Raw genomic sequence first — 25,351 nt, 5'->3', positions numbered from 1 at the left:
CCCCAGCCCTGACTAGAGTGGTGGTTTCTGTCTGGCTTTGGCGCAAGCCCTAGCCAACCAGAAATCCCATTTCTAACAGTGCTGTTGCCAGCCCAGCAGAGAATTCCAGGTTTTGGGGATTTCCTGATAATGCTGCCTGGAAACAGCGTTCTGCCCGCTCTCCATTTCTCCAGTAGGGACCAACCAATCATTCCACTAATCTCAGGAATGGTTGGTGTAGATTGAGAGGGATGAGAAAAAGACTGACTAATCTCGTCAGATTTGAGGAGATATTGCTCTACCATTTCATAGTTGCACAACTGATAGTAGATCCAGGCGTAGTTACCAGCGATGACCAACTTAGACGCTATCACGTTGGTTTGTTGACCTTCTCCCAGAAACTCTTCAGCTGTCCTAAGACTTTCAAGGGCCTCCTGGTATCTTCCATCTTTTTGGTGTATATAGGCCTGCAGTGCGTAAAAGGTGGAATGGTTGTTGTAAGGTGTGTGTTGAAGTTTTAGGATGAGAGTTTGTTTCACATGTTCTATATTAATCTGGTCTTGCTCCTCAAGACTCCAGGTGAAGTGACACTGAAGCTTCTCCAGTCTCTCCTTCAAAGACATGGTGCTGCAATGAAAAGAAAGTCAGGGAGAACAACGTTATTCTCATCTCACTTCTTGGGAACAGTCATCTGAACTTGTCGGCTTTGCAGAGCTTCATTTCTTTTTGACAACCTATGTGTGGCATTCTTTTCACCTGCATGTATGTGTATGTGTATGTGATTATGTGTGTGTGGGTGGGTGGGTGTTAAGAAGAAGGTTGGTTTCAGTTGCTTGGAGCAGTGGCAGGTTAAACCAATGGGGCACAAATACCTGAGACAAAAGCATGGTGCCAGTGAGGGATATGAGTTTGCCAAGGGGAATCTGGGGGAGCTTGGGGACACTCTGCTTTAAAAAAATGTTACAAAAAAAGGAAAAAAACATGAGCCAAATCATGCATTTCACTTCACAACTAAACAAATACATTGGTTAACAATCATTGAGTTTTCCAGGCAGTAATAATAGGGCACTAATAGAATATTCCAAAATATCAAGCAAACCTGACCCTACCCAGTTGTGTTTCGAGGGCCTAGTCAGTGACTTTCACTGCCTGATATCACAAAGACATTGACCAAAACAGAAATTGTTAACATAATCTGTGTTTTGGCAATTCTTAAAATATGTGAAGAATGAATGGATGAATGAATAAAATGGCATTTATATTTATCACACACAAAAAAACGGCTACTTCTGGAAGAAAGTGCCTTTACGCTAAGTAGCTTCAAGGACGCAGCAACCTCAAACATCTATTTTTTTACCCTTCATACCCCTTGAACACCCCCAGTCGCATGGTTAAATGATGTTGGTCTCTATTGAGCTTGTTAAAGTTAAGTTATATAGTGTTAATTGCTCATGAAACAATTATGGGCTGGAGTCGAGGGGTTTGATGATGAGGGGAAATAATAGTTGTGAGGTGGTGACCTCTGGCAGAAGGGGGAGACTAAACCAAGTGAGCCCCAGTTTCCCCCACTGCACACATATATGCTTCATGTATCTGCCTAAGACTGTATCTCCATACATAATACAGGTAAACAACATGAGTTAATGCCAGCATTCCAAAACATCTATTTCGCTTAGGATATTCACTGGGTGCTATTATGAAAAACAATTGACTTTGAAGGGGAAAGATGGAAAAATGAAGTTATACCGATTGTTCAATTACAAATAAATAAATTTGTAGATTTACATAGCGCAGCTTATCATCCAGGAGGGTATCCAGGCACTGTCCAGGGGCACCGAGAGATTAAGTGATTGGCCCAGTGTTGTGTACACACGTTCGTCAGTAACACAATACAACACACAAATAGAGTGTCTTTGTAGAACTCCTTTATAACCCTGGATGGTGAGATCTGCTTCATTCCGCAAGGTCAAGTTGGTGAGAGCGAGCGAGAAAAATCCACCTCCCGGTGAGATATTTCCCCGTTCACGCTCATTAAGGCCTAGTTGGTGAGCACGAATGGGGAAAATCAACCTCCTGTCAAGATTTCTCAATGCGGGCGGTTGGATTTCTTAATGTGAGTGGTCGCGCCAGGTTGCGACCACTCACGTTGAGAAACGGTCTGTTCACGTTGAGAAAGCTGCTGCTCGAGTACAAAATCTACTCGAGCTGCAGAAAGGAAGCTGCACCCTCTTGTGCAGTGCATGGTGCCATTTGAGATAATTTTACAGTGTGGGACTAACACCCAGCGCTAAAAATCACAGCACACGGCATGACCCTAACGCACTCTGCTGCTCGCGGAACTCTGCGTAGCACAGCAGAGTTTTTTGTCACTCTGCCCAGGCTTACTCCTTTATTGTAAGCACAGCATAACTGGAAACAGGTCTGCTCTGTAGCACTGCCACAGCAACTGTCACACAGAATGCTGGCCAGTGTATCATCACTATGTCAAGCATGACATATGCCCCATTCCATGTTGTTATCCACAACATGGAATAAGCAAACCACAGCACATCCCCTCCTCCTTAACACTAAGGAAACATTGTAAACTATACTATACAAAACAGAAGAAAAGGGAGAAGAAAAAACTAAAAGTATAACCGTCATATATTGAGAACAATTTAGAAGAAACCATATCATCAGAATTTGACTTTACCCACTACCCATTAACTTGCATAATGAAAAATGCAGATACACAAGTGCCATTTTTACATGCTGCCCTCTCTGACCACCTATCTGCGTTTTGGCCCTTGATTTTGGTCCCTACTGGGACCCTAATCAGCTTTTTGTAAATTGTGCACTGCATGTGAACAAAGTACCATGAAAGACTCCTGGACAAATATTCAACAGAAAATACATGCAGGCGAGGTGACGTAAAAAGAAATGGCATGATATGTGTTTCTGAGATAACTAAATGTGGGCTACATAATAGCCTGAGTGCGAAATCCACACAACATTTTACCTATGTAAGATACTACTCATAAAGGTGAGTAAAGATGTGAGACCCCTCATAACCACAAGCAGATATGGTCATCTACCTTCACACTGCAGTGGCTGAAAAACAATGGATTGGAATGTGTCCCAAGTAACTGCCAATGTGTGAGATATTTGCAAGCACATTACCTATCACCTTTGTGTTTTCTTCAGTGCAATATACCAAGTGTCTCTGGCATGCCTGGATGTGGGTCCTATGCTCGCTCTGCCATGGGACTCAAACCATAACTCACTGATGAGGCATAGCTAGTTCATAACTGGTGTAATGTTCCTTGTGTTGTTGTTCCACGGGGACATTGGCTGTAGTTTGGACTGGAGTTATCCTTTTGGAGCAGGACAAATATTGATTTGCATACAGCTTGTCCCATTCTGGAGCGTTTCCACCCAAACTGAAATTACCTCAAAGTTCAGACTATGAGACTTCGAGGTAATCATTTGGCTTACTTAAACTCTCTGAAATCAAGCGTCCTAGTCACCGACACCAGAGGTCTGATTTAGAACCCAGGCGAGCCATAGAAATGCCCTGTGATCATGTTCTCCCCTCTGCACCTCCATATCAGCCATGGTGCTTGTGCTGAAATTGTAATCAGAGTGTGGAGTCAGGGAACAGTAGGAACAAACTGTCTCCTAACAGCCCTGGTGGCCTCAGTAGCATTCACACTGGACCAATAGAAAGTGGAAATTGAGCAGACATCACCAGCCTACCGCAAAGGTTAGCAAGTGGCCATGTCAAATGGCAAATGGACACAGAATAACACTTTTCATATATGTGTAGAATGCAGCAGAGGTGTTTTAACCAGGATGTAGAACACAGCAAAAGATATTTGGCTCTTTAATAGTGTTATTGTCTTGGTGATTGGTGAGTGACTGTGATGTACGTCCCAGATGTGTTTTGTGCAGTGACATCTGACGCTGTAGCTCAGCATGGTGCCTATGCTCTTGTGCACTGAAGGGCGGAGTGAAGCGTGGGAAGGGTGAGCTGCGTCAGGAGGCATCACAGCTGAAGGATTGCGTGCAGCATGGCAAGGGTGAGCCGCATCAGGAAGCATAGCAACAGCTACTGCACATTTGTGCTGTAGGGACATCGGCATGAAATAAAAGCCTGATGTGCATGGTTCCTCGTGCAGACAAATGCTGATGCGCACAGCTTTATGGTAGGATGTTCATGTGCATATGTTGACCAGGTGCGAAGCAAAAGGCTGCGCACAGCTGTGTAATCACTGATGCACACAGTTTTGGAAAGTTGTGTACTACTCCCTCGCTTACAGTGAGAGACTAATAGGGTGAAGCATATCAACAGGCAAGAACTGATTGCATGCATAGATTAGAGCAAACTGCACTGAGGCGCAATTCAAAGGTTTTCTTTGTGCTATCCAAGGGGTTTGTTCATCTTGTGCAAAGTGGTGTGGGAGCCTCCCACACAGATTACAGTGTCTCTCACACAGTACTTTTCCACCTCAATCACCATGCGCAAGATGCACTTAAGTTAGATTGTGTTCAAGTAGTGTTTGAGGCTGAGGTATTGTGTGTCGCATTTCAGGAGATCCATCTGGGAGGGTGCTGGGAGTGTGCAAGTGTATTATTTTGTTGCGCACACTCTACACGTGATACTGTGTGGGGAGAAAGCAAATTTACCATGACGTCTCAATCGATACCCTACCCTCCAGCATTTTTGCAGGACCCAGGTGAACCCAGTATGGCGTGGGAAGACTGGAGAGAAGCCTTTGAGACATATTTGGAGGCTATTGGGGGACATGTTATTGTCGCAACAAAGAAGCTGGCTGGTCTGAAACACTGTTTGGGAATAGAGGGAAGGAAGGTTCTAAAAACCCTATCTAGATCAATAACCATGGGCCGAGGTGGTGATGTGGGCTCTGACGACAATAAGGAGGATGTGCATGATGGAGCTATAAAAGTTTTAGAAGATAATTTTGGGAAGAAAATTCGTATTGTTGACAGAAGACAAACTTTTTTTTTCTGTGCCTAGAAACAAAGTGAAACAATAGATCAGTATGCTGCGGTCTCTAGGCGCTTGGCTGTAACATGCCAGTTCAGGGATTTTAGGAATAAGATTATTAAAGACCAATTGATCAACAGAATGCCCAGCAAGAAAGTTCAAGAAGAGTTATTTAGTCTAAAAGATTCCCACGTTAGACAAAACCATTGATGTGACAAAGCACATGAAAAATGCCTCTTGCTATGTCAAGGAGTTTGGGGGTGCAGCATCTAGGGTAAGCGGCGATGTAAAATCTGTCATCAATGTGAACACTATAGAGAAGGGTTAGAGGAGAACCAACGAAAGTGACATGGGGAAAATGAAATCCCAAGATATAGAACAAAAGGTGTGTTTTAGGTATGGGAGAATGAAGCACACATCCGAGTCACATAATTGCCCAGCTTCCACAAGCAAATATTTTAAATGCCAGAAAGTAGGCCACTTCCCAAGAGTGTGTAAAATGTTGGCTACCGGTGTGTTTAGCAGATCAGTGAATTTGATGAAGTGGCGGGGTAATCCAGTTATGAAAATGAGCTGAGTGGAAGTGGGAAGGAGAACATCAAGGTCTTAGTTGAATGTGGATTAGCACCACCAGTGAATGAGCAGGTGAGTGATGTGGCCATAGAAAGTGGCATGGCTTATCGTCCTTCCAATTGTATAATCAGGTTGAATGAGAAGGATGCGCAGGTTTGGGCAGACTCATGTTTGCCATTTAACCTTGTTGTTAAGGAAGTATGGTAAATGTTATGTGTGGGTGAATTAAGTCCCACCAATTTTAAACCTGAGGGATATTGTGGTGGTAAACTGCCTATTTTGGGTTATTTCAAGGCTGAGTTAGAATTTCAAGGCAATAGAGCTAAAGGGAAAGTTTAAATGGTTGAGAAGGGGAGGTATTTGTAGGGTGGAATGAGTAATGTGCTTTGGGGATGATTCTTAACCCTAAACATCCCCAGCAGGTTTTGTTAACAGGATCTCTGGAAGAGAATTAATGGGCCTCTATGTTTCCATGACTATTCAGGAAGGAATTAGGGTGTCTGAAGCAATTTGAACACCGAATAGTGGCTAACCTCAGCGGACTCTGCCAGGCAGAGTGGAGTTCACCGCCCACCACTAGTAAAAAGTACCCTGGTACCAAGGGCCTTATGACCAGGGGAGAGTCTGAGGGCTGCAGCATGTATTAGGCCATCCTCAAAGACCCCTCACCTTAACATGCACACACTGCCATTGCAGGCTGCGTGTTTTGGTGCCGACCAAACTGAAAAGTTGACATAGCACACATCCCTTGGAAAATTAGTCAAATAGGAACTGGACTGTGCCCCTCTCCCCAAAGGAAGGGAGGACCTAGAAGGGTGTAGTCACCCTAGGAGACAGTAGCCATTAGGTACTGCCCCAACCTCAGTAACGCCATTGAATTTAGTATTTAAGGGCTCCACTGAACCTTGCTCATCAGATTTGACAACCTAAGAAGAAGAAGGACTGAAGACTCGTGCTGCAGAGAAGAGGATGACAACAAATGATTTGCCCCAGCTCTATCGGCCCGTCTCCTGCTTCAGAGACCCTGCGAGCTGAACACAGGGTGTCCTGCAGCCAGCAGCCTCCAAGAACCCACGGGGACCTGCCTTGCCTTTGAGAAAGACTCTGATCTCCTGTGGACACCTGATTTGCCCACCAACAAACTCAAGTCCAGACACCGGATCCAGATGGAACTGCGGGTCTGCACCACTGTGTACCCGACGCCTACGGCACGAGTGCCCAACACAACAGCGAGGTCTCCCTGGCAATCCTGACCTGAGATCCATTGTTGGACGTCCTCTTCCACCTTCCACTTCAATGCCTGCAGCCACACTTCGACGTGACAGGACCTGGTGAGACAACCCGACACAAAAAGACACTCCTACACCAGAAGCCGTCTGGCCTTGAGGTGCCCAACCAACAGTGTTCCTCTGTCCAGCACCCCTCCAACTTCACCCTGTACTTGCTGGGACCCCTCACCAAGTCTCCTGCTTCAAGCCTGCAGCGCTTCTTCCTGACTGACAACCTCCATTGATCTCCATTGGGAGCCTGGTGCCACTTTTGACCTCTGCATTTGCTGCCCTTGTGCCGCTAAGGGTGCACTCTTAAAAAGTATTACTGCTTTTAAAGTATTACCAAACTTACTTGCACAAAGTGATTCTTAGTTCTAGAATACAGCAAAATAACAACATTTTATAAAAAACAATTGAGCTGAATTCAGTCTTTGAGAGTGTGACATCATTTCTAGTCTGAGTGTGCACAATAAATCCTTAACACTACCCTCTGAAAAGCCTAACTGCTTAGCCCAGCTATCACTAAACTGAGAGTAAAGTATTATCTACTTTTACTTCTGCCATACCATTGGAGACTCACTGGACTCTGTGCACACATTACCTCTTTTTGGCATAGTATATGCAGAGCCAGCTTTCTTCATTGGTGGCAGCGGTGGGATCTCCAACTTTGCATTTGTTGGACTACTTAGTCAACCCATGATCACTCGACTACAATCTAAAAATTGCCTTTAGTTCAACTCATTTTTGAATTGACAATTTTTTTTCTACTTTTTTTGAAACTCTTGTTAGGGCATTGGTTAAGTCCCATTAGTATTTTTAAAGTTAAACAACTACTGTTTTTAGGGGTAAACATATTCTAAAAGTTTATTTAGACCTCTTGTAAAAAGATCACCACTATTAGTGAAATAATGACTGATATACTGGACAGGGTTAAGGAGCTCAACCTTACCCCCACCTCCAGCTAAAGATGAGAGAGTTGAGGTCTTTGTGTAAACATAACAAGATTTCCATGGGGGCCCACCCTTCCAAGATCAAGCTCCATGAGCTCCAGGCAGAGTATTCAAAGAACCACCCTACTGACGGGTGAGATCTCAACTCAGAAGATGATGTTAGTGATGTGGAGAACAACCCCCAACCTCCCTCACTAAATGGGGAGAACAGGGTCCATGTGCCCCTGACTCCAATTGTAGTAGAACACATAGATCCCACAGAGGTGGGTCAGGTCTTGATGAGATCACAGAGGACAGCCTCAATGAAGAGGACATCCTTCTAGAAAGGTTGACCAAAAGATTAGATCTAGAGTCCAAACTTTTGGCTCGAGAAAAAGAGGCAGCTGAGATAGGCGTAGCTCCCATCAATGGTGGCAGCAACTTAAAAACAATGGAAAAGGAGAGCTGTTATGACTCAAAAATCCCCAAAGGGATTGTCAACACATATAAGGAAGGTGATGACATCACCAAATGGTTCAAATCCTTTGAGAGGGCCTATGGAATGAGGCAAGTGGAGAAGTCACACAGGGAGCTTTACTTTGGAAACTGCTCTCTGGTGACTGCAGGGACAGACTTCTGACACTCACTGGGGCAGTTGCTGAGTCCTGTGACCTCATGAAGTGCACCCTGATTGAGGGCTTTGAATTCATAACTGAGGAGCATAGGATTAGATACAGGGGGGCTCCCAAATCACCAAGCCAGTCCTGGGTTGACTTTATAGACTAGTCAGTAAAAACACTAACTGGTTGGTTAACTGGAAGTGATGAGCATGACTATGTTGGGATTTATTATCTCTTGACGAAAGAACCCATGTTAAGTAATTGCAATAATGAAAAGTTACCTCAGTTTCTGGTGGCAATAGGTTTAATTTCTCCCTAAAAATTGGGAAAGAAGGCAGACCACTGGCTCAAGACTAGGGTGACCAAAGCTTCCACTTGGGGCGACCAAAGGAAAGGGGTTACAAAACCTCCTCAGGGGAAAGGGGGTGATCTTTCTAAAGATAAATATCAAGGGCCTCATTTATAAGGTTTTGCCGTCGGGTGGCGCTGCAGGCCTTTCCGCTGCGCTGCCCTATGGCAAAAGGAAAGGGAAGGAATGCGCAGTATCTATCAGATATTGAGCATTCCTGTCCTTTTCCCCTGCACCGCTGAACAATGGGCTGCTGTGCCAATGCAGGCACCTTTGTACCATGGTGCAAGGGTGCCTGCATTGCAGAGATGATTATTTTTGTGCAGAAATGGACACCTTCCTGCACAATAACAATGATAAGAGGCTTTTCCCTGTTTCTATGTGTGCTGCAGAATACAGCCCACATAGATATAGGGGAAACAATGAGAAATAAAAATATTTCTCCTCACTCTGTCTCCCTTATGCCTCCACTGGGGAGGAGTACGTTTTTGGCACTGCTGGGGCAGTATCAAAAAGCCATGGATGTTTCTGGGAATGCCCCCAGGAACACCCATTGCACACGTCTTTAACTCAGACAACTGCCTTAATGGGAATGATATTTATGAGGCAGCATTAAGCCAAAAAGAGTGGCTTTGTGCTGCCTCGTAAATATGGAGTAGGCTCCTGTGCCACAGGACGTCACATAAAGTGACAAGCAAGGGGCCTCATAAATGAGGCCCTAAGAGTCTTATAAAGGCCCCAAAAAACCTGCTCAGGAGGGTGGGCCCCAGAAGTCTTCACAGCCCACATATTGGTACATGGGTCAATAGTTTTAGCCCCCTAAAGGCCGGGTTTCACACCTGTAAGAAGTTTTGACAGCAAACTGGAGACTGCCTGTACTAACAAGAATACCCCTAGTTCACCTCCAGTTAGCACTGGTGTGGCATATCTACAGATGGGATCAACAGTGTTCCCAAAGCAAATCAGGGTTCACACTGAAGATGTTCTAGTTTCTGAAGGGGCGGGAGAGTTGGCCACTTTGGCTGTCTGGCCCCCTTACTTGAAAAAGTACGTGCAATACCTCTTAGTTAATGGGACTAGAGTAGAAGCCCTGACGGATACAGGTGCCAATGTCACCATGGTGAAAAATAAACTGGTTTCCCCCAGAATAATACCTGACTGGAAAAAACCTATGCACACCAACATTGACAGTGTCACAACAGACAGTTCCATGGCTATGGTTACATAATACTAGGGGGGGGGGGGGTTACTGGCCTGAAACAGGTAGTGGTCTCTCCAAAGCTTCTAGCTGTCTGTCTGCTGGGAAGTGATCTGAAGACCTCAGCATGGGCTGAGGTAGAATTGAAAAATCCCTGATATTGTGTGTGTGAAAACAAGGGCACAAGGCCAAGCACAGAGTGAAAAAGAAGTGTTGAAGACTGAATGAATGTCCCAACTTCCAAAATGAAAGGTAGGAAGACTTGGGAACCAGCTTCTGAATAGCAAAAGCTCAGGACTTCTCTCCTCATGGAGAGAGCTTGTCACCCCAGAGGGAACCGAGCCTAGGGAACTTACAACTTATGTTAATGTTAATGTTAATGTTATAAGGTTCTTATATAGCGCCTATCACCACCGGTCTCTATGCGCTAAACAGAAGACCACGAACATAATGACGCCTCAGAGCCATCTGCCTGCTCCAATTAGACTGAAGGTGTTACCTTTCCAAACAGATGTGTCTTCAGTTTTTTCCTGAAGGAGAGTAGGTGAGAATCTTCCTTCAGACTGGACGGAAGGTCATTCCAGAGTTGGGGAATGAGTACTGAGAAGGCACAGCCTCCTTTGGTTTTTAGATTAAATCTGGGTTGAGCCAGATTGGAGACGGAACCAGAGCGTAAGGGTCTACCGGGAACATACTTCCTCAGGCGCTGTTTGACATACTCTGGGGTATTGCCAAAGAGCGCCTTGTGGGCCATGCAGAGGCATTTAAATTGAACCCTAAGCTTCACAGGCAGCCAATGCAGTTTACGAAGAAGTATAGTTGCGTGCGAGCTTCTAGGGAGAGAGAAGATCAGTCTGGCTGTGTCATTCTGCACGACCTGCAGTTTCCTCATCAACTTCTGTGATAAGCCCAGGTACAAAGCATTACCATAGTCAAGCCTCGAGATAACAGTCGCTGAGACGATGGTTTGCAGCATGGAGGCTGAAAGAATGGTGGTAAGCTTACGTAACTGCCGCATCACGGCCATGCAAGAACCCACCACAGCCGACACTTGAGGGGCCATGGTAAGATCCGCATCGATCTTTAGGCCTAGACTCTTCACTACTGTGCCTGGGATGGGAGTTTTGCCGAGTTCTGGGGACCAGTACAAATCATCCCAGGGGTTGGCCTTGTTGGTAAGTACCAACACCTCCGTTTTCTCGGCATTTACTTTGAGGAAGTTGTTGGTCATCCAGTTAACCGTGAATCTAAGAAGATTCCTAACTGATTCTTGGGCTTCTGGTGTTTCTCCCAGCCGCACCAGTAGCTGCGTGTCATCCGCGTAGTTAAAGATCTCACAGTTCCTACGCGTGAGTTCTTCCATCAGGGGTTGCAGATAGATGTTAAACAATAAGGGAGAAAGTGCGGACCCCTGAGGCACCCCCCATGTCACATCCTTAATCCCGGATAACTGGTCCCCCATCTGAACCCTCTGAGTGCGGCTTGATAAGAAGGACTCTAACCACTTGAACGCCTGGCCAGCAATCCCCAGCTTCGCGATGCGGTCCAGCAAGATGGTATGGCTGACCGTATCGAAGGCTGCCGACAGGTCGAGCAGAATCAGAGTGCATGGTTGTTTATTGTCTGCTCTGATTCTTAACTCATCGGTGACCGTGGCCATGACCAGTTCTGTACTGTGCTGTGGACGGAAGCCTGCCTGCCTGGCATGCAGTAGATGGTGTTCTTCCAGGTAGCTGGCTAAGGCGTTCAGGACATGTTTTTCCAAGATCTTACTTAGAAAAGGCAGTTGAGAAATAGGCCTGTAGTTTTTCAATGCCTTAAGGTCAGTACCCGCTTTCTTCAGGAGTGGGGAGACTCTGGCTTATCAGGTTGAGCTTCTGGGCCCAAGGGGCCCTTTAAAGCAACAGCTGTGCCTTGGACAGCAGGTCTGTCCAACCTATGAAAGCCTGCGACAGCAAGCGGCTGCACAAAAAAAGGGAGATGTCAGTGATTATCACAGGACCTATTGAGAGGAGGGACTCCTGTATACTGAGGCCAGTGACCCCAAACCTGGTGCCACTATGAGAATGGTAGTACCTCAGCTGTACAGAGAGTTTCTTCTCACATTGACCCATGATATCCCCCTAGCTGGGCACCTTGGCCAGACTAAGACTTGGGAAAGTCTTGTCAGCCATTTCTACTAGCCCCAGATGTCCCAGAAAGTGAAGGATTTTGTCAGCTCCTGTTTCACTGTCAGGCCAGTGGCAAAACAGGCGGGAATCCAAAGGCCTTCTTAATTCCACTGCCAGTGATTGGGGTTCCCTTTGAAAGGGCTGGTGTGGACATAGTGGAACCAGTTGAATCACCCACAGCCTCAGGAAACAAATACATACTGGTAGTAGTACATCTTTCTAACAGGTTGTCAAAAAGACTAGAGCCCCGATATTGAAATACCTGATATAGATGAGGAGTGCTCTCTGCCTTACCACAACATCACCCCTCTTCTCTGCTTTTAGCACCTCAGAATAAGATCACACCACCTGGAGCAAGCCTCATTCTCCAGGCTCTTGACACCCTTTGGACAATGGGGCCCCTTTAAAGAAGGAAAGCACAGGGATTCCCTGTACCTCGATGACAACATCAGCGGAGCACAGCAACACGGAACACGGAGGAAGACCCAGCAGGGGTGTTTCCAGGAAGTGAAGCCGCAAACAAAAAGCGCTTTGAGGAGAAGACGGGCTGGTTGCCATTGGGAAAATGCCGAGACAAGACGGAGGTTTCCATATACCCAATGAGAGAAGGAGAAACGCCGGAGACCACAAGCCCCGGATGATCCTGGTCAAGCAGGAAGAAGCCAGGGAGCCAACGATCGAGCAAAGACTCCAACCACTCTCGAGAAGGAGTGTGGCTTTCGCAGGTATCTGCCTGTATACGGACCTTATCCGGCAGGTGGGAGAGAGTGGGAGACAAGCCCTCACTGCGTCAGATTTATTGAACAAATAGCACTCACCAAAACGCATTCTCAGAAGATCTCTTACATGGGAACTGAATTCATCTAAAATGAGCACTGGGTAAAGATTTTATTGAATGTGGTGATTTTCCCACACAACCTATTCCCAACCAGTGTTACGTGTGAAGAAAACACTTACCTGTGCCACTCTTCGTTTTCCAGAGGTCGAATCAATGTTGGTGCTCCAATCTGGCAAGATTCCCCGCAGAAACTGCAAGAAGAAAGAAAAAAAAGTAAATATCTTGACAGCAGTGAGCTAGGGCCTTATACATATAAAGAGAAATAAAAGAAGAAAAAGAAACCAATAATTTTGCTGTTGACTATTCTGTTCCCCAAGCCCGCTTACACAGGTATCCTGAAGCAATTCCTCTTAGGGTTACTACAGCTCCTGCAGTAGCCAAAGCCCTCATTGGTGTCTTCACCAGGGTAGCGTTCCCTAAGGAGATAGTATCAGACAGAGGTTCCAGCTTCATGTCTGCATACCTGAAACACATGTGGAATGAGTGTGGAGTAAACTACAAATTCACTACACCTTATCACCCACAAACCAATGGCTTTGATGAAAGATTCAACAAGACATTGAAAACATTATCATGGGGCTCCCTGAAAACCTCAAAAGGAGTAGGGATGTCCTATTGCAATGCCTGCCTTTTGCTTAAAAGGGAAGTGCCTCAGAAGGGAGTAGGGTTCCCCCCTTTGAACTTCTTTTTGGCAATCCTGTGAGGGTAACACTTGCTCTTGTAAAAGAAGGTTGGGAGAGGCCTCCGTGAACTCATACAAGATGTGGTGGACTATGTACTAGGATGGCAGAGTAAATGGAAAAGGTATCCAAAAATCTTGAGGCCAGCCAACAGATCCAGAAGCTGTACTGCTGGAGTTCCAACCATGGCAAAAGGCGTGGGTTTTGGAGCCTGTGGCTCAAGGGCACGTCAAGACAGAGTGTGTAGCCCTTACCCTATCCTTCAGGAGAAAAGTGAGGTCACCTACTTGGTAGACCTAGACACTAGCAGGCACCCCAAGAGGATAATCCATGTGAACCACCTGCAACTTTTCAGTGACAGGGCTGATGTGTCCATGCTGTTGGCCACTGCAAATTTACAAATTAAGTTTTATTGATAAAGACCTCGTCAGAGATCCACAATATTTAAAAAACACGATATGTACAGGAAATATTATTGTTCATCAAATAAACACCCCTTTATTAGTGGTAAAAAAGTTTTTAAAAATGTAAAAACTTTGAAACATGCAAATTAATCTGCAGGAGCACTTAACTCAATCAGATCCATAGTTCTTGAAATATTGTATTTTATACATATAGATTTTATGAAACTGCTGCGTGCTTCGAACAGGGTTTGTTGGGACAGATGAATAGGACATGTCCCAAGTCTTGGATTCCTCCACTACAAAGATCGCAGCGGCCAGATTTATCTAATGTGCCACCCCAGTTATTTGTTACATCTTTTAGTGGTAATGTCCTTAGTCTTAACATCAAAATGCAATGCCTAACCTTATAGGCTAATGAAAATATCAAATATTTTAGACTCACTTTATACTCTACTCTGGCTAAAAATGGCTTATAATGAGATAGCTGCAGACAATGAGACATCCATTTCAAAGCTCAATCGCTGGATAGATTTTCTCATGAAAACTTTAGGAGTACCGGAGACCAAGCTTGCAGGAGTTTAGTAGAACATTGAAAATACTCCAAAGCAGTCTCCAGGTTTTCTTTGAGGGTATTTTTCACTAAATCAGACTAAAAAGTTTCCTGACATGAGTGCTCTGTGTGAGCCTCCAGGGGCATGTAATAGGTTATAGGCCCATCTGCTAAGGTTTGCCAAGCCTCTTGTATATGCGCTAACTACCTCTACATATAGCCAAAGTGCATGTACTGGTGTGGCTTGGCTAATAGAGGTGATCATTCGCAAGAGTTTTCTGTCTTTGGCATTTAAAAAGATCCACATTTAATAGAAATGTACTCCAAATTTAATATAGAGGTGATCTTTGTGCGATAGATTTCAAGAAGGGCTGAGAAATGTTGCCTTCCCGAAGATGGGTAGAACCTTTTTATGGCACTAAGATGGGTTTCTACTTTTAATTCGGTCTGTTGGAAATGCAGTACGGTTCCAAGAGACTGAGAAAAAAAAAGTAGATACTATCCAGGTGAAGGATTTAAAAATGTTCCTGCCCTTAAACAGTAGTATTTTCTTTTTTGAGATGTTTATTTTTAAAAAGTAAATGTATCTATAATTAAAAAGTGCCTCCATGTTGCGATGAAGACCTTTAGAAGTGAGGTCAAATATGACCATATGGTCAGCGTACACCATGTGGATGTATGGAGAGCTACTATAAGCCTTACTAGAGATGCCCGGACACTCAGTTTCATTAGTTTTCTCCACAGAGTAGGCCTATCCACCTTATCGAAGGCTGTAAAAAAATCTACAAATAGGCTATAAACTACCTCAGAATTATTGGTTACTTATTTATCAATTATAGTTTGTAGTATTGCGATATTGTCCGTCACTGAGTGGTTTGAACAAAAGCCTGTTTGAACCATAGGAATTGGTCTCCTGGATGTGGCCCAGTCATCCAGATGGTCCATTATACTGGCCGTGGAGATCTTCCCTGTGGCATCCAGCAGGGCAATTTGGAGATAATTGCTTGGAGAAAGGCAGGAACCTTTTTTAAAGAGCGGGACCACGATGCTTCCCGTCAAAGAAGTAGGAATGTGGCCAGTTTGGTAACAGTACATAAAAAGGGGGGCCAGAAATGTTCTCCATCGTTCGATGTTTTCTTTTAGTACCTTTACGGGGATTCTGTCTGCTCCCATTGCTGCTGTAGTTCTCGCTTTCCTTATGTAAGAGGCGATTCGCTTTTCTTTAGCTGCCTTTATCTGCCGGTCGAGCTTGCTGTAGACTCCAACCATGTTGAATTTTACATTGCTGTTAGTCGTCAAGTTGATTCCATACAATTTAGAAAGGTAGTCTACCCATTCCTTTTCTGGGACTGGTGTTGCTGTTGGAGGTATTTTGTTTCCACTAGCTTCTACGATTACACCCCAGAAGGCCTTGATGTTTTTCTGCCTCACTGTTTCTTGAAGGTCCACCCAGTTTCTGTCCATTTTTGCTCTGTTGTCCTTCATGCATAGCCTTTTCCTTTATTTCTTTAAGATGGAGATTTCAGACTTTCTAGTCAGTGAAATCTTAATAAATTGGAGTCTGGTTAACTTATTTAACTTACTAGAGAGAGGGTACACTGTAGAGTCTTTCTTCTTAGAGGAGCTATTATTAATGGAGGGAGACTTCCTCTGCTGGGTACTACCTATGGAAGTGAGAGTGCTTTCAAAGTGGAGAACTGGGTTTACTTTTGTATTACCTTGTTCGGGTAACTGGCCCTATTTTATTCTATTGATCTCTTTATTAATTAGCTTCCAATTCTCGCTGTTCCAGAATATTCTACCTTGCTTTTTTTGGATAAGTACATTTCCCTTTCCACATGACAGAGATCACGTGGATACTGGCTGCAAACAAAGGTCTATTTCAAGGAGAAGTATTGCATGATCACTGCTTAGGACAAATTGTGCATAGAGACATCCAAACTTGTTGTATAAGTCATAGCTACTAATAACATAGTCCAGTTGAACCTTTTCGTGTGTAGGACCCTGGGACATCTCCTTCCGTTCTTCCATTCAAGATTACTCCATTAATTCCATTTCTTAGTTCCAGTAGCATTTTCCCTTACTTGTCGGCCCTGATAGAGACTGAGAAGACAGAAGCTGGAATATAGCAAGATTCCTCAAGCTCAGATTTTCCGAATTGAGTTCAAAAGAGCATTAGAGATTTTTGCATTTAAGCCGCCCATTAACAGTACTTGTACGTTGGTGATAGAGCCTAATATGGTTTCTATTTGATCAAATATATTTGTGAGTACTACATTGTGTTCTGGGCCAGGAGGAAATAAATGTTGAACAAAAATAATGTCTCAACGCAGGCGTGTTTATCTAAATACTTTAGCTTAAGGCACTGTGCATTGGGGAAAAAGATGAATTAATTCAAACTCCCACCTTAGTTCTTCTGATAGCAGAATAGCCAGTCCTCCCTTTGCGTACCCTCGTCTTGACCATACGGACGGAATTTTAAGACAAAGTAGTTTTTCTGATCAACATTGTCCACAGTCCATGTTTCCTGGAGCCATACTATTGAGGGATGATTTCTTAAAAGACAGGATAGTTTTTCGGGGTCCAGTCCTGCTATGTTCCAGGAGATTATTACTGGACTATAGCTAAAAAGGAAGCTTGGCATTCATGCTATGTTTATTTCCATTCAAGTTGCTTGGTAGCCACGACCATACATTGTCCTTTTGGCTGTTAGTTATAATATTTTCATTATGGTTCCATATTCGTCTATCTCCACCCTCACTGCTTATTGTTAATTTTGTCCAGCAGTCCTAAATTGTGTCCTTTATTTGGAGCTGTTGCTTTAATAGATTGAGGATTAATCTTGAGCTTTCCCATAGGGTTGTGAAGGGTTTATTTTTGCGCCTCTTACATCAAACCCATTTTTGTGCAATTCTTGGCTATCCTTAAGGATTATGGCTGGGATCACATTAGACCAAAATTCTACTCGTGCAGAGGTTGTATCGTGATTGTCAGGAAATTATACTAACTTTATTTCTGAAAGTGTAAGTGATTGTAGTGAGCATAAATTATGTAATAGCTTTACTATCTTCCGGCGGTTCAGAGAATCTTGAGCTATAGCAAAGATGTCTGTTGCCTCAAGCTTATTAAAGGAGTGTAGAGGCCCGTTTTGGTCTAACCTCTATGCTTGTGTCTTCTTCTCTTATGGGCTGAGGTGAGCAATGATGACTTTTAGCTTGATTAGTACTTTTAAACTTAAAGACGATAGAAGTCTTGGGACTCGATCTTGAGTATTGACTAAGATAGATGGTTCTTCAGTCCATTTTTTCTCTTTGTCTTTTGAGTCGATTTTAACTGAGCAGTCGAATTCTGCAAATCTTAATTTGCAGGATTTTTTTTTCTCGCAATTCTTTGGCTGCCACTGGTCTTTCTCTTGGTGTTCTTTGGTTTCGTATTAGTAGGGGCACTTTTTAATATAGTTATCTTTTGTTTTAACTCCTCATCTGAGCCCTTCACTGTTAATGGGTCCATTATAATTTGGCCTAATTGAGGCAACTTTTTTTTAATTGAAGGTCGGAAAACTAGGAAGGGTTTTTTCAACTGCTTTTTGGATTATTTTTGGCCGTTCTTCTTTTCCTATTATTTCCTTAATTATTTTCCGAAGGGAGTACACTATCTCTGCCTTTTCCTTTTTCTTTTTCTTCTTTGCCACTGATTAGGATCGGGGGCAGAGAGTGAACCTATCCCTGGCCTCCTCTATTAAATCCCAAAAGATGGGTCAGTTAATGGAGTTATCTTCTCAGAAACCTTCACTTCCCAACAGCAGATTGGCTGTAGGCATGTCCTGCAACAGTTTGCTGGGCACTTCTCCTTAACCCCGGGACCGGCACACTGGGGTACCCATGGTGTGGACACTGGGGACAGCTTGCCTGCCAAAACCAAGCTCTATTGATAGTCTGACCAAGTAGAGGAGAGCATCAAAGCTGAATTAAGCAAAATGCTGGGGTTTGGGGTCATTGAAAGTCCCTGGGCCAGCCTAGTGGCCTAAGTCTCCAAACCTCACCCCCAGGGTGGACGAAGAGAGATGAGGTTCTGTGTGGACTATAGAGGGCTCAATGCTGTGACTAAGATAGATTCTCACCCCATACCCAACTGTTGAGGTGGTCCATCTACTTACAGGTAATGGACTTTACAGTGGAGCACAGACCCGGGACTGTCCATGCCAATGCAGATGGACTGTCCAGGTTCTTCCACTTAGACAATGAAGTCTTTCGTGGGAAAGGTTAGTCTAATCCTCTTTCGTTTGGGGGTGTAGAAAAATGCCACGTTTTGCATGGTTACCCCTCAACTTTTTGTCAGATACATGATGCCAACTTGACTGAGTGTGCACTGGCTCCTTGTCATTCAGGCTCCCAGGGATTGTGTTCTTTCCCTAAACTGTACTTTTTGTCTCCACAAATTGGCACACCTCTGGGCCACCTGAGAGTCCATTGCACCCCTGATACCAAGGGTCTTGTGACCAGAGAGGGCCTCTGAGAGCTGCAACATGTTTTATGCCACCCTCAGAGACCCCTTACTTTAACATGGACACACTGCCATTGCAGGTTGCGTGTTTTGGTGCAGACCAAACTGAAGAGACGACATGACACACATCCCGGTGTGCCCTGCCCACCACACTGCATGTGACTTGGGTAAGACACCACTCTAGCAGGCCTTACAGCCCTGAAGACAGGGTGTCCCATAACACGGGTGGGGACATTGTTGCATGAGCAATATGTACCTACAGTGTCTGTGCCATTCACAGACGTTGTAATTGCAGTGAAGACATTTTGGAGTGCATGGGATGGGAGTTTGTCATCACAAACTCCACAGTTCCATGATGGCTTTGCTGAAGACTGCTAAGTTTGCTATCAAATTTCTCAGCAAATAAACTGATGCCAGTGTTGGGTTTATTATAAAATGCACTCAGAGCGCATCTTAGAGATTCCCCCTGAAAAAATGAACACCCTTAAGTCTATTGGTTGACTGGTCCCTGCCAGCCAGCCACCACCAGAGAGGTTTCTGGCCTTAAGGGGTGTGAGACTTTGTGCTCTCAAAGGTCAGAAACAAAGCATGCTGTGGGTGGATGTGCTTCACACCTCCCCCTGGCAGGAACAGCAACAGCAACACTTAGTGGTGAGCCCCAAAGGCTCCCACCTTGTGATGTGCTGATTTGGGCAGCTCCAAATGGTGGACCACCCCCCTTCCAGGCCCCACTTTTGGAAGCAGGACAGGTGGGAAAATTAGTAGGCAGAGGAGAAGTGTCCCTCTTGGCCTGGCACACCCCTAAGGTTGCCAGGAGCTGAGGTGAACCTCTCTCTGAAAAATTCTCCATCTTGAATTGGAGGATAATGGCAATAGGAACAGGACTGTACTCCTTTTCCCAAAGGAGGGTGTAGTCACCCTACGGGATAGTAACCATTGACTACTGCCCCAACCTCATTAATGCCCTCAAATTTAGTATTTAAGGGCTTCCCTGAGCCTTGCTTATTAGATTCGACAACCTAAGAAGAAAAAGGACCGAAGAGCCATGCTGCAATGCTGCAGATAAGAGGTTGACGACAACATTTTTTGCCCCAGCTCTACAGACTTGTCCACCGCGAGCTAAAACCGGTTAGTCCTGCAGCCAGGAGCCTCCAACAACCTCGGAGACCTGCCCTGCCCTTGAGAAAGACTCTAATCTCTCGTGCACTCTGGATTTGTCCACCAGCAATCTCAAGCCAAGACTCCGGATCCAGACGGAACCACTCGTCTGCACCACTCTGCACTCCACGCCCACGGTCTGAGTCTGAGTGGCCAAACACCACAGTGAGGTCCCCCTGGCAATCCTGACCTGGTACCCTGTATTGGATGACCTCCTCGGACCTCCACTTTGACACCTGTCAGCCTCACTTTGAAAGTCCCCCTGACCGCGACTGGACCTGGTGAGAAAATCAGACACAAAAAGACACCACTGCACACACAGCCTCCTGGCCTTGGGGTGCCTGACAGATGGTGTTCCTGTGTCCAACAGCCCTTTAACTTCATCCTCCACTCACTCTGATCCTTCACCAAGTCTCCTGCTTCGAGCCAGCAGCACTTCTTCCTGACTGATTACCTCCATTGACCTCCTTTGGGATCCCGACGCCACTTTGGACCTCAGCAACCAGCCGCCACTGTGTCATTAAGGGTGCACTCATGCTGCCTACTTGTGGTCTCCTTTGTGCTGATCACTGAGCCTGAAATGGCAGCTGCCTACCTGTAACCGGTGTTCTTCAAAGTACCTCCTGTCTCTATAGCATTGCATTGGGCACTCGACCTCTCCTTTGACCTTTGCACTCGGCCGCCCCGGTGCCGCTGGGGGTGCGCTCTTTGTACCTATATGACCCTTGTCCGGTGCCAGTGCTACAAACCTGAGACTGTACTCCTAACCCTAGTACTTACCCGTAAGTTACTAACCTTCTTTTCCTCCATAGGAGTGCATTGAACTCAAACGATACATTGCATTGCCTATCTTTACATTGAAAAACCTAAACTGTAATTGTTCTGCATTTACAAAAGTTATAACATACTTTAAAACAAATAACTGTGCTTTTCAAAACATTACTGCATCCTTGAAAAGTATTACTGCTATTAAAGTATTGTCAAACGTACCTGCACTAAGCGATTCTTGCGTCTAGTATAAAATAACTAAGTAACAACGTTTTGTAAAAACAATTGGTCTGGGTTCAGTCTTTGAATGTGTGACATCATTTCTTGCCTGAGTGTGTACAATAAATGCTAAACACTACCCTCTGATAAGCCTAACTGCTCAGCACAGCTACTACTAAATTGAGAGTAAAGTATTATCAACTTCTACCTCTGCCATACCTTTGGGGACTCACTGGACTGCGCACACTATACCTCTTTTTGGTATATTATATGTACAGAACCAGCTACCTACACTTCCTTGAACTCTATACCTCAAAATCAGCACTGAAATTTACCAACATGCCAACGCACAACTCTCCTTAAAAGTCTCCTTCCTCCAGACATTCAGCACCTCAGGCACTGTTTGTATCTCATCCCGATTTGAATGTGCATCATCTAATTGTAGTTTAACCCACCAAAATAGAATTTCAATTGTTTGTCAAGAACAAGCATCAACTAGTCCAAACCTGGCTCAATGACGTGGAAAATAACTTCACCCTCAAGGAACACATCATGAACAAAAGACATTCAAACCGTCCTACTCTTTCATCTTGATGGGGTAAACACCCTGCTCTTCTGTCTCTCAGAATCCTTAGAGGCTATTTTTGTGGCATCCTACACATTGCAGTATGTTTCTTCAAGTGACTCCCCCTCCAATAATACTCCACTGGCTAACCTTGCCAACACGCACCATTTTCGAAATCAGCTGCATCATCTACAGATTTGTCATGACCAGCTCCCTACTTATCTTGCAGACAAACTCACCATCTCTTGTGGTTCACAGCACAAGTACTGCCAGGACACCATCATACTGGAGATGAAAACTTCTGCGCAAAAGAAAATATCTGTGCACCCAGAATCTGGGAAGACTTTACTGTATACACCAAGACTGTGCCAACCTTTCTCCAACTTCGGAAAGAGCTGAAGACACACATTTTTAAAGAACACTACATCACAGTGTAGTAACAATCCACTTTTGGTCTACATACAAACAAACATATATATACATACGTACAGAGGAGAGTTGAGTAATGGGCTAGGGAATCAGGAAAGGAGATCAATAGGGCAGCAGAAAATGTTGGGGGAAGAAGAGGTGCTTTGGAGAGAGCGCAGAATGGGAAAAGTGATAGGGAGGGAAGATGGGTGGAACAAATGTTACACCAATAGAGCTAGAGTTTTAGGCAGAAGATGGTTCAGAGAGAAGCTTAATTAAGGGTATGAGCAAAGGAAGAGAGAGGTGAGGTTGGCAGGGATGACTGGGAGAGTGTGGTGGGGCAAGAGAAGGGTTGAGAAGAGCTGGAAACTTAAAAAGCATAAACCACTTCAATGTTGTAACAACTGCAGAGTGTGCACTAGACAAATACCAATCACGTAACATAAAGCGGTCAAGAGGGTAATGTTCTCATGGAGCTGGATAGAGTAGGGCAGGTTAGAAAAAAGGGCTGAGGAGAATATCTTCACATACATTCACAGTCTGGCATGGTCGTCATGTTTCACACACCTATCCAGATACATTCTAACCTAGGACAGCCATTTATTTCCCCCAAAAGTCCAAACATTTGATGGGTCAGAATAGAGTGTCAGGTGTGAATGGATACGTTTCACAATGTACATTTTTTGGCTAGCAAGAGAAGTTAGTGGTGCACACCGGACACAGGTTTACACAGAAAATATGAATTTGTAAGAGTACACATACATTTATATGTTTAAACGGGTACTGAGCTAACATGGAGAGCAGCAATCCCAACGATTTCCAAGTTGGGACACTAAAGTTTCAAAGCATATTCAAACAATTGCTTCCACACCAAAATCTAGTAGTGCAGTCATCCTTTGGCAAAAAGCTGATTCAAAGTGAGTCCGCAAAGAAGCTCAAGCAACCTTCTTTCTTTGTAAACTTTAAGTCAATAAATGAGTTTCAGCCAACACCTGTTTCGTCTATGAGTCATCATCCCAACAACGTTGCCAGGGCTAGAAAAGACATACAAATCTTTTTTCAAATATATATTGACATGTTATGTTTTGAGTATTTGGAGAGGGCACATCTCACTCGGGAGGGTATCTGGGCATTAGAAAAGAGGGGACTGGGCTGACGGATCCTGAGGTCTGGGTAAAGAGCCATTTCTTCAGTTTCTAACAGAAATCAAGGATTGAGCAAACTGCTCTGATGTGCACGGGGAGAATGTTCCAGGCTTTGGGTGTAAGATACAGAAGGTGCAGCCACCAGCTCTTTGGATGCAGCACACGTACACGAGCAGAAGGGCATCTGTACATATCTTTCGGGTCAGGGAGTGGAAATTGATGTTTTATTTTTTTTGTTGTTGTTGCATATTTATATAGCGTGAACTCGACCCGAAGGTATTGGAGCGCTTTACATGAGCACCCACCGTATTTACATTACACATTCAGGAACGGGGAAATTAAGTGATTTGTCCAGAAACACAGGATGAGGACGCGACCTCGAGACTCGAACCCTGGTTTCCGGCACCTAAGTCGGCAGTTTAAGCCGACGGACCACATCCTCTCCCCTGTCATTGGTTAAAGTAAAAGGGACCTAGATCGTGAAAAGCATTATAGGCATGGGTGAGGAGCTTCAAGACTGTCTTTGTGGACGGGGAGACAGTGGAGCTCTATGAGGTGTTGTGCGTGCAGGCTGGGAGCTGTGTATCATGAAGGTGCTAGTTGTGAGGTAAGAGTGCAGCCTGAGTTTGCATGAGATACATCCTTTCCTCATTAAACTGACTGCTCCTGGAGTAGTGTGCAGCATGACTGACGCCAATGTTCTGCTTTACTAAGAACCTAAAGGCACACGGTAGATTTCGCAGGTGACATCCAAACATAGGGAGACGTAGGAGCGTAACGTATTCAAGTGCTGTGTACCATGGACCTTGCATAAGGGAAAACTCTGTGGGTCGTTTTTAGTTCACACTACCCTGGCGTTTACCAGGTGACAGTGATTGAAGACTTTATATTTCAGCAAAAGGGGGTTTGTTGCGTTTTGATCGTTCCCTGAAGCTTTATCTGATCTTACCGGATTTAAATGGTCCCCTCTAGGTCCGTTGTTGTTTTCGAATCCTGAAACTAGTGAAGTATCAAAGTTGAAATAGGCCCTAAAGTAAGCAAGGAAGTTAAACATGCCATTATCTAAAAAATGAACGATTGAAGCTTACCTCTTCTTGCAGCCGCTCTATTATTTACATCTGCAGGTAGATGTATCTATTACCTGTGACCTGTTTTTATGTGTTTGCGGAAGGTGTAGGAGTGGCCCCGCTCCACACCTTGGTTCAAAGTCGACACTTGCATGCAGTCACACAGTGACATTTCTTAAATGCCTTCATGGTTTCTATTCCTAGGAAACTGAAAGTTAGCAGCATGTGAAACCAAGGGCCCCGATCCTCCGCAGGGCTGCGCCGAGTGCCTGTTTCTATGCGCCTGCATTGAGTAAAGTGAATGGATTCCTGAGCTGTACTGGCTGCAAATAGAGAAATCACTTACAGAAATATCGTATTATGTGAATTCATATGAACGGTCAGAACGGTCAATACATTGGTCATATAATTTAAACTGTGGACAATAAAGGAAAAAAGAAAGTTACAAATCGGCAAACGGATTGTGTATATGAGACAGCAAAGGTTATAAGACCTCGGTGACTTGTTTTTGGTACGGACTGCAGCACTCAGTCGCAATGTCGCAAACTGGAGATGGAATTAAAAACTGGGATCTAAGGAAGATGGATGGGAGGGGTGGTGACGGCAGGCCACGGCTGTCAGGGAAGAAGTGTGCGTTCGCAGGGGCGTAACACAAGCCCCGCAGCCCCCGCGGTGCGCGGGGACTCCATGCTCCAGGGGGGCCCCCTCAGCACAGCACTCTTGACGGAGAGGTCTTGATTCAGCTCGGAGGGGGCCCCTTCACGTTCCTTGCAGGGAGGGCCCCTCAATTTTCGTTACGCCAGTGTGCGTGCGCAGACGGGTAGGCGAATGGAGTTGTGTACATGCAGTTGGGGGGGGGGGAGAAGAGCAGTGGATGGGCTCTAGCGTTAGAACCCCAGGTGTATGTGTAGTGCTTGGAGGGAGCAATTATGGGAGAAGGTCATAATTTCTCAGTGCCCGTAGGAAATG

The 25,351-nt window shown here is 44.9% G+C and overlaps 1 pseudogene across 1 annotated transcript in view; it reads right to left on the bottom strand.

The window, feature by feature from the left end:
• The window catches only part of LOC146855273 (interferon-induced protein with tetratricopeptide repeats 5-like), a 33,488-nt pseudogene extending 9,035 nt beyond the window's left edge, over nucleotides 1-24,453 (bottom strand). The window contains exons 1-3 of the transcript XR_014981307.1: nucleotides 24,404-24,453; nucleotides 13,035-13,106; nucleotides 84-606 (exon numbers count right to left, since the gene is read on the bottom strand). The product of XR_014981307.1 is annotated as an interferon-induced protein with tetratricopeptide repeats 5-like (transcript). The remainder of the gene's footprint in view (nucleotides 1-83; nucleotides 607-13,034; nucleotides 13,107-24,403) is intronic.
• Nucleotides 24,454-25,351: the final 898 nt, after the last annotated feature.

Source organism: Triturus cristatus, chromosome 4_1 (genome assembly GCF_964204655.1).
Source record: "Triturus cristatus chromosome 4_1, aTriCri1.1, whole genome shotgun sequence".
Lineage (NCBI taxonomy): Eukaryota > Metazoa > Chordata > Amphibia > Caudata > Salamandridae > Triturus > Triturus cristatus.
This window is presented reverse-complemented; position numbering and strand designations above follow the sequence as displayed.